Source organism: Pteropus vampyrus, unplaced genomic scaffold, assembly GCF_000151845.1.
Source record: "Pteropus vampyrus isolate Shadow unplaced genomic scaffold, Pvam_2.0 Scaffold2, whole genome shotgun sequence".
NCBI lineage: Eukaryota > Metazoa > Chordata > Mammalia > Chiroptera > Pteropodidae > Pteropus > Pteropus vampyrus.
Genome location: NW_011888783.1, coordinates 6,165,767 through 6,175,987, shown reverse-complemented (window position 1 = coordinate 6,175,987; position 10,221 = coordinate 6,165,767). Strand labels below are relative to the sequence as shown.

Sequence of the window (10,221 nt, the reverse complement as noted above, 5' to 3'; positions counted from 1 at the left end):
ATTTATGGAGAGCAAAATTTTGACTGATAACAACTTCCTTAAATGAGTTAGAATGATTTTGCCAATGCTAATTAAGGGCATATGAGATATTGTTCCAGCCTTCAGAGAATTTATGTGTATACATAGATAAAGTATGCATACATTAATAATGACTAAAGTACAAAACAGTAAATCCATCCCCTCTCATCATACTTATGAGACATGCCTGTAAAGGTTAGGTGAATTGTTAAGTGGGAAAATGAAAAATAACTAAAGAAATGTGTGCATGTGTGGTATATATGTGTTTTAATATGTTAACTACTTTATATTTAGAATCATTTATTGATTAAAAAAAGCTGAAAATAGAATGAAAACATAGTCAATACTTATGAGTCATAATTAAATCTTAAGTGTATTACCTACTTTCTAAGTTTTTTTTTCTTTTTTTTTCTATACACAACTTTTATTGCATCTTTAAAATATAACAAATCTGAGGAATCATCTGACATTTTGGAGTTTCTGTAGCTGGACAACTTTGACCTTATTCATTAGTCTACTAAGCTGTTCCTTTTTCAGAAACAGATACCATTCAAAAAATTTTTGTTGTCCTTGTTTTTAACTCTCATGGCTTGTTGAATCAAAGCAGCTGAATTGGATACAAGTTCAATGTCATTTCCTTCAAGAATTAACTCATCTTTCTGGGCATGAGATACTGAACAAGCAACACCTGACCTCATCTGAACCCCACAGATGTATTTTTCACCCAAAGAACTTCGGATTTCAACAAGAGAACCATTCTCCTAAATAATGACGTTGATGGGGAAGTGAGCATACACAAACCTCATCTTGTAACAGAAGCCAGTGTAACACCCTTGGATCGTGCTTTCTACCTGACTGTAGATAGTGCAAACAGTAGCCAGTTTCCTTCTATTTCCTCACCACTTATCAACTTGGAGCCTCTTCTTTTTCTTTCCAAGGAGACTGAGTCCTACAGTGATTTGATTGAAGTCCCTCTGCAGGGTGCCTCTGGGGCCCTTCACAATAACTGTGTATCCCTTCAGAGTGATGTCCACATTTGCTGGAATGTTGACAGTCTGATCACAGAGAATGGTCTTCAGCCTTGTAGTAGATGTAGCAAAGAAAGCAGTACTTTCTAGATTTTTAGCTGAGATTCATGGTTAACTTTCAAAAGATCTGTAAACTCCCTGAACTTTTAATCAAAACTATTGTGTATCTGTGTACACATATATTTTTCAAAGAAAAAGTCATTAGTTTATCAGCTTGTAAAAAGTATCTACAACCCAGAAAATATCAAGGGTGCTACATTATCTGTCCTGAATATTCAGTGTAAATTTAAAAAATAAATAAATATAAATTATTAATGCAATTATTCCCAGAGTTAGCATGAAATAAGACTAGTTAGTTTTTGTTTTTTTTTTTCTGGAATGGTATTACTGAAATATTCAGTGTAAAAAACAAATATTATCCCATAGCAGCATGAAAAGAGAGTTTTTCATGAATTCAATAACCCAAGAGAAGAGAAATATAACTATAAGTTGAATGATGAAATTCATTTAAAATAGTGTTCTCCAGTGGAAAGAGCCTCATTAAAAATGAATTTAATTTCACAATATTTCATGCAATTTCTATTGGAATTAGCTTTTTCTGCCCAGTTTAGCTAATGTTGTGCTAATATGTTAAACAACTTATATCATCTGGAAGATATTTATGTGTGAAATTGTTGGTGATGATTAATTAGGCAGAGATTGCCCTTTATTATATTATTAAAATAAGCAAATAAAATTATGTTTTTTTTTTAGATATTGACAGATGTTTTGGTTGGCAGATATGTTATAGGATGCATACTTACATTTGAATTTCAGGTAAATGATAAGTAATTTTTAGTATAACTATGTTCCAAATATTGCTTGGGGCATATATATACTAAAAACATTATTTGCTATTTACTTAAAATTAAAATTTAACTGTGTATGCTGTGGTTTTAGTTGCTAAATTTAATATTTAATATATGCATATTAAATGCTAAAAATTACTTCAGAGGCAATAGAAAATAACTTCTGTTTATTGCATTAAATCTTAAAATGGGCAGTATAAGAAAGAAATTCCTTTGAGAGTTAATATTCCCTTATCAAAACATAAAGAGTAAATGCATTTTCTCTGTCACAATAGCAGACTAATATATACCCAGTAAAGAAAAAGTCAAACAAATTTAAATTTTGAAGAGAGATGTATTATTATGTTTGGTGAAAGAAGGGTTCAAATATTACATTTCATAGGACTATCTTTTCTATTGCAAAATGATGCTCTTAATAAATAAATACATTTCAGGATTGGAGTTGTTTTGTTAAAAAAATGTTTATAGGTAGAATATAACAAATGATGAATAAAGTGTTGGAACCCTGTAACATTGATAAATATGGATTTACCATGTTTACATTTAAATTAGTAGCCACAGACCTATCCTGATGTAGAGCAAGGGAGGAAAAGTAAATGGGAGAAGAGCACTTGAAAATTGAGGAAGAGAGGATAAATGAGCCAAAGAAAATCTTGGAGGTGGAAGGGTAAGGGAAAAGAAAAAGTAGACTTGAAGAATAGCAAAGACTTAAATTAGCAAGTTGGATTGAGAATGTTCTATTTGGAAGAGAAAATATATAATTCATAGAGTTTCTCAAGGTTGAAGAGCCAGTTGAGAAAGGCAGGCAGAAGGGTGAGATGGGGTTGAGAGATGGTATTCATGCAAATTCCAGATGGGCTGTGTAGGACAGCAACACAATGAGCAATTGCAAATCATAGGGTTGAGGTTGTAGGTGTTAGGAGGTGAATTTGAGTGAGTAATGTGATGAGCTTAGTGTATCATACACCGTATTAGTTGTTATAAATAATTCAGTAAGAGTACATGATGTCTACGGCCAATTAGTGTTCACTATGTGTATATACCAAATAAAAATTTTTATTGGGTAATAGAATATGAGGCTTGTCTAAATGGCATGCTTGGCTCATCCTCTTGTACCTTACTTGGGTCAAAGAAGGTGTGAGGAGTATTCACTCATTTACAAACTTATTGTTTGTGGAAGAGGAACCCTATCTTGTGACCGCAAATCATCACATAGCACATGAAATGAAAAAAAAAATTAATACATATTAGTTGAATAAATTGATGAGAGGAGACCCAGAGGTACTCATAAATATTGCACGAAAGAAGCTTCATTTCCTAAATAAATAGCTTGCTCCTATACTTAAGAATAGAAGTTTAATCTTCTTTAGTCAGTAAGGAAAATTAGTTTTCTAAAAAGGAAAGCAAAAGCCTCTGCTCCTTGAATATCAATTTCAATATTCTGTGTCAACATATATTAATAGAGATTCAGATATGGAAACCAAATATATTTTTAATAATGTATAGCTAGAGCATTATCCCAAATCAAATTTAAATGGTAAAAAATACTAATCTCTTTTATATTCTCTGTGAAATAAAACTTTTAAAAAATAAAGTACTTATATGTTTTAAAAGACAACAAAATAGGCATATAGGAACCCATGCTGAGGTAGTTATAAAAAACATATAAATCATTTACGATAATATGTTCTTGAAGTGCTCATAATACTTTGAAGACTTGGAGAATATCTACCCTTCTACTCAGGTTCCCAGAGCTATTTAGCAGATTAAAACTCAGCTAGTTGTAACACGTGTCCTTTTAAATTAGCTTTTTAAAAAGACATTTTTATTATTTTTAGAAGCTATCTTTATTAGGAATGCCTCATTTCTAATTCAATTCATTTATACCTAAAACAGACTTACAAGGAAAAAGCAAATCAAGACACAGGAAGCTATAATTTCATGCTTTCTAAATGGGAAAATTTTTAAGAAGTCTGACAATATCAAATGTTGTAGGATGTGTGTGGATCAACATTGCTGTTGAGTCAAAATTTGTTTGACTATTCAAAACAATTGAGCACTCTGTTGTAAAAAATATCTTTGGACTCATTTCTAGAAAAAACCTCTGTACAAGTACACCATAAGACAAGTGCAAGAATAGAAGCAAACCTGACAAAATTAATTTAAAAATTGTGACGTTTTCGCAAAATGAAACATTCGCAAAATGAAGAAACTATAGCATTATGGAAGTGGTCGTGTGACACTGGATTCTCCCCTTCCGCACTGAGGCACTCATTCTTCCAGCTGCCAGGAGCGTTGCTAATAGGCGATAGCTGAACCTCTCCTAGGGAATCACCCTTAATCAAAGATGGCTGTCTCCACAGGGGCAGCCTACATCTAAGAGGCTATGAAGTTCTGGCCATCTTCATTCAATTTGGGACTTTTCTGAAGGACCACCCTAGCTTCAGAGCTTTCCCTGGATTTGGCCAAGTTTTCCCTTGCAACTGCATTGCAGTTCAGTATCTCCCTTACTTAATTCTTTCCTTAATCCTTGTAAGTGTGGTTCCTGAGAGCACTTCCCAATAACTCACTTTCACACAAATTTTTTTCAGAGTCTACTTCCTAGGAAACTTAACTATGAATATTTTATATATTTTTTTCACATCACCCTAATAAACATAATTTAATATATGCAGTAAAGAAAGTTCTTTTAACTTTTTAAGTAAGTTTTTATTAGGGAAAAAATTATTGAGAATATAATCTATAGTAAAAATGTGCCTAAAAAAACAATTACATAATAACTGTGTTCAAAACGATATGTGTCTCATCATAACATTTGATCACACTTGATTTACTGAGGAGTTGAGTAGTTAATCTTGACAATGGTAGGAAGTGTCCAGGGAGCAGAGGCTCCTTCAGTGTTACTGTAATTTCTACAAAGTGTTTCCTCTTTGATACTGTGTACGTCTTTGCGATAGTTTCAGACTATTCCTTCCTCTAGGAATAATGAATAGAATTGCCACTTATTCAATTATTCAGAAGAAAATTTCTAAATAATAATCTTTGATTATTTAATAATTGCTATTTCATGTGAGAAAGTCAGCTTTATTCATAAAATAACTAGCCTCTGTTTGTGTTAGTTTAACCTTTAGTTGGGTTTCATGTTGTAATGATCTACTTATTTTTGCTTTCACCCTTGACCAAATTCTAACCTTAGATTAGACTTGTTTGTTTATTCTTTCTTAGAATCTACCAGTGAATGAAAACATAGCATTGTTTAATCCTCTTTCAAATGGCAAAGTTTAATGGGGTTACACACTGGTGATAAACTCATTTGGGAAATGAAACTGATTATGAAATTGTGTCACAACTTTTTTTAGGCTAATGCCTTTTAAATAACTCAAAGTGAGAGTTTTAAAACTGAGTTGTGTAGATCCATTTTGAACTTTGTTTATGATAGGGTGAAATAATCTGGTTCTGTGAGCCAGGGACTATGTAACTTTAGTCCCTTAGCCACTCTGGTCCTTATTCGTCTCATTTACAGAAAAAGAAAATTGAACTACATGACTTTCATGGATGCTACAGGGCTCTGTGATTTCTATGAGTTGCCTCTTTCTGCTCATGAATGTGACTCCAATATATACAGGCAAAAACAGATCAAAGATATAGCCCCATGTCTAGGACTTTGTGAGCCACTAATAAATAAGTGAAGGGTACTTAGAAAATAAATCATGTAAGTTAACTCTCTATTTGAACTTCCTTCTGCTTGGAATTCCTTTCCTCATTTCTTCACATGGCAGGTTCCTCATCACTTTTTTTCAGATCAAATGTCACTTCCTCTATGTTGTCCTTTTTGACTACCTATCCCAGTGGAAAATCCTTTATTAAGGTCCAGCTTATACCCTGAGAAATAGGTTTGTAAAACTTCTCTACAAGAGTTATTTGGGAAAAGTTACATAATGGCCCTATTAATTATAAATACATTATTTAAATATTAATGAGTTAAATAATGTACTGGAAGGAAGTGAGCATCCAAATGCAATGAGTTTAATTGATTAAAAGAGTTCTTTGAGATTAAACAATAGTTGCAGATATTAATTTTACTGCTTGAAATGTGCTGATTCAAGGGACTTAAACATTGAAAGCATTTGATTATTAAATACTGTCTTTAAAAAAATGTAAAAAAAATTGATTCAATTATTATTATTATTATTTTGGTCAAGCATGCAGGATCCATGAAAAAGGACTAATGTATCAGCTAAAGCCCTATTAAAGTAATAAATTTACCCTTGTAAAACTGGGGCAGTCATGTGATAGAGTTAGGATCCTTTCGAGTGTGAGTTTCCTTATTTTTGATGATCTTGACCGTTTTGAGGAGTGCTGGCCAGAAATTTTGTAGAATGTCTTTCAATTTGGATTTGTCTGGTGTTTTTCTCATAGTTAGACTGTGGTTATGTGCTTTAGGGAGAATGACCACAGAAGTAAAATGTAATTTCATCTGATAGAGTTTTGCTTTCTGTTCATCATTATGGGAAATTGTTCTGCATAATTATCTGAAATTATGTTATAGAGATTACAGATTATTGATAGAAAAAGTTTTGTTTATAAATTTATTTATTCATTTAATATCTAACTCCAAACAAAATAGATCAGATCTGTGAAAGAAAGTATTTGTCCAAACAAAATAGATCAGATCCGTGAAAGAAAGTATTTTTCTGTCTTGTCCATCATTCTATTCCGACAGTCTTGAAGAGTGTGGGGCATCTAGGAATGTGAAAGTGTGATGAATATTTGTTGAGTGAGTGAATAAATGAGCAAAAGTATCCTGTGTATGGGAAGCTGAATCCCATCTCGATTCCAGTGGAATGCTGTAGCTAATATACTGAGGAACATACTAAGGTGAGGTCTCTGAATATTGGTGTAATATCAAGAACTTGTCGCCCTTTGAGCTTTAAAGTAAAAAAAAATAATAAATAGTAGTTGAGATTAGTCGTCTACAGGGGTACCCTAATCTAAGAGGTGATCTGAGATTGACAGATTTCATAAATCAAATCAGGAAGATCAGAGCTTACATAAATCTAGTCATGGGGACCAGTATATATCCTTTGGGAGATGTATCAAGTCAGTATCTAACCAGAACAATGAAAACAGAGGGAACTTAATACTAAAAGTTGGTAAGATGTTAGAAGTTTCAAAAGCAAAAATAAAGAGGTGAAAATTAAGAACAGCAGGATGATGCTGCTCCCTAAAACTGGAGAAACAACAGGGAAAACATTACCCATAATCGTAGCCCATGATCGCTGTGTCACTGAGGCTGTTATTCCCGGAGCTAAGCCGCCTTTGCAGGAACCCAGGAAACTGCACTTGCCTGCTTGCTGTTTCTGGTTCTGCTTCCACTGTATCCACTGCTAAAGGCACTCTCAGAGCTGGCAAAAAGGGCCTTTTCTTTTTTCCACCTTTCAGTCTTCTGTCAATGCCTCCATTGGATAGCAAATGACTACCAGTAGTCATATCTGCAAAAGGAGTCTAGGCAATGTATTTATAGGCTTTCCATGCCAGAAATAGAAAGAAGGCTTGGTTGAGAGACTACCAGTTACAATGAGCACAAGAGAAATGACTGAACTATAACTGAGATTTTATGCAGTCATAAAATCAGTAAAACTTTTATCGAAAACCTATTATGAAGATGGTATATAAAATATAAATGAGATGCTGTTCTAAATGTTTAGGAGACCCAAAATGTATAAGATGTAAGCCTTGGCAACTATAGGAATTACTTCAGTGGGAACAGACACATTCGTAATTTAAAATATTATGATAGTAACAAATATCCTATTAGGAAAATAAACAAAGTAGTAAGACAAGACAAAGAGAAAATCATTGACTTTAACTAGAGAAACTTCTGCTTAAAAGGGTTAAGCTATGTAACTGAGTTGGCTTGGTTCAAATTCTGATTTTACTATTTTCTTTCTATATGACCTTAGGCAAAATTTCCAATCCCTTGTGCTTCACTCTCCTCTTCTATAAAATAAGAATAATGATGAAAATAACAGCATAACTTCAACAGATTATGAAAATATAATGGAGCCATTCATACGAACCTGAAAGTAAAGTATTATAACAGTCCTGGGACAAAATAAGGGCCTGTAAATATTTGTTTCTTGTAAATGTTTTGATTATGAGTTTAAAAAAAGAGTTGAGTATTTTCCAATCTATGTGCTTCTATAATGGCCTGTGAACACAGCACTTTGATTATTAAACACAAGTATTCTACATCCTCAGGCAAGTATATCTTACTAGTAGAAAATCAAATTTTACAAATCAAGAATCCAAATTCGACACCCAATAGAAAATTTATTTTTAGATTTGTGATTTTGTTTTTACACAAAATCTTAAGCATGTTAAAAATCTAAACCTGGTTGCTCTCACTGCATCTAATATTGGAGATATCCCATGTGTTTGTCAAAGACAATAAAATTGCTTCTACAGTATTCCTTTGTACGTTATGGAGTCATAGAATTTTAAATATATATGAGTTCTTAAAGATCACATTGTCCAACTTTGCTCTCCACAGCTAAAGCTCAGAAAGATGAAGGAGCATGTTTAAAGCTAGGCATTAGCAAAGCTGAGAATAAATGAGATATTTCATTTTCTGTAACTGTGGGTCTTCTACTTTTTAACTGTCTCACTTATTGCTCATATTTCTTTTTTTTAGACTGAAAATGTTTCCTTTAACTTTTTACTATGAGGTTCAGTTTTATTAGTAATTTTTCACAACTCTGGTTTATAGAAATTATTTCACTTCCCCCTGTTTCAGTGTGGGTCTGTGCTTTTCAAGAGTTAATATGCCCATTTTCTGTTTTCAAGAGTTTAGCAATTCAAATATATGTTTATTGTGTGTGTGTATGTGTGTGTGTGTGTGTGTGTGTGTATATATATATATACACACACACACACACATATACATATATATATATATGAATACTGTGCATATGGGCATGATATATTATCTGTTTATATTTACATTATCACAATGAAAAAGATTGTAAAATATCCCATATATAAGTTAACCTATATCTTAAAGTGTAAATTCAGAAATCAGTCATAGAAATTAGTAGCATTATTGAAAATATAAGTGGAGAAATAAATTCATTTTATAAAGGCAACTTAATTTTTCAGAAGAATTAAATTTGAATATCGCCATTTTAGTGGTATTCAAGAAAAACTTTTGGTGACGGGATAGCATTTATAAGCAGAAATTTTTTGTCTTTTAAAATATGAAACAATAAGTGAAAAAACAATGTCGCTGAAGGCTTAGATATGCTTAACCTATGTTCAAATAAACTATTAGTGAAACAGAATGAAATAATCTTGTTTGAGAATGGCAAATAAGCTAGGACATTTGCGAACAGTGTTGACTAATAATTAAAGTATCACTTCCTTTGCTCCAGCCCAATGAAGACTATCTTCATTGACTTTCTCAAGAAGAGTGAGGATCTATTCTTTGTGACACTATACTTCCTACAGAATACCACTTATCACAGTTATTTTATTTGCTGTCTCTGCCTTCCTTACTTTAGGAGATCATCAAGGACAGACAGTCCTTCATTCATTCACTCATCCATTTATTCTCCAGTCCACTCATCCATTCAAATATTCATCATCAATATTTATTTTTGTATTCAAAAGACATTTTTTTGAATGCCTGCAGTAAGCAAACCACTTGAGACTGATGACGAACACTCTGTGTTTGACATCTATAGTTTACAAAATAGATGCCAGTAAATAAATATGGGGGATCTATTTCAAGTAGTTGTTAGGGTCTGTTATGCACTATTTATATGTCCTGGTGGTCCAGGTCTCAGGTAAAACAGTGGACTCCATATTTCCTGAGATACTCATACTAAGCTTCATCTCTATTCTTTTGACAAGTGCTATCTTATAAAAAAATAAGGAAGGCAATCAAATCCACGAACACCGTTGATACCTCAAATCCAAAACAACATACATTGGCTGTAGAAAGCTTTTTGATATCAGAAACCAAAGGAATTGTCTGTGTAATAAACCTGGGTTATGCCCTGCACTCCTACCATATACATCTCAGAGCCAGAGACTAGAGAATTTATTGATGCCAACTTGCATTGAGTGTTTCTTTATTAATTCCTCACCTTTTCCTGCTGTATCTCCTCTTCTCCCACTATGAACTTAATGCAGAGTGAATGTGACATTTTCTCAAGCTTGCTTTTTCTAATATGTTGTTACAAATTTTGTTGCCCCTTAGAACTCTAGGTACCTACAACCTCAGATAGGTGTGTAATGAGTACAGATAGCTTTTCAAATATTCTTGA

The 10,221-nt window shown here is 32.8% G+C and overlaps 1 pseudogene; it reads right to left on the bottom strand.

Moving 5' to 3' along the window:
- Positions 1-551: 551 nt before the first annotated feature.
- On the bottom strand, positions 552-7,384 carry LOC111737256 (annotated as a pseudogene).
- Between the last annotated feature and the right edge of the window lie 2,837 nt (positions 7,385-10,221).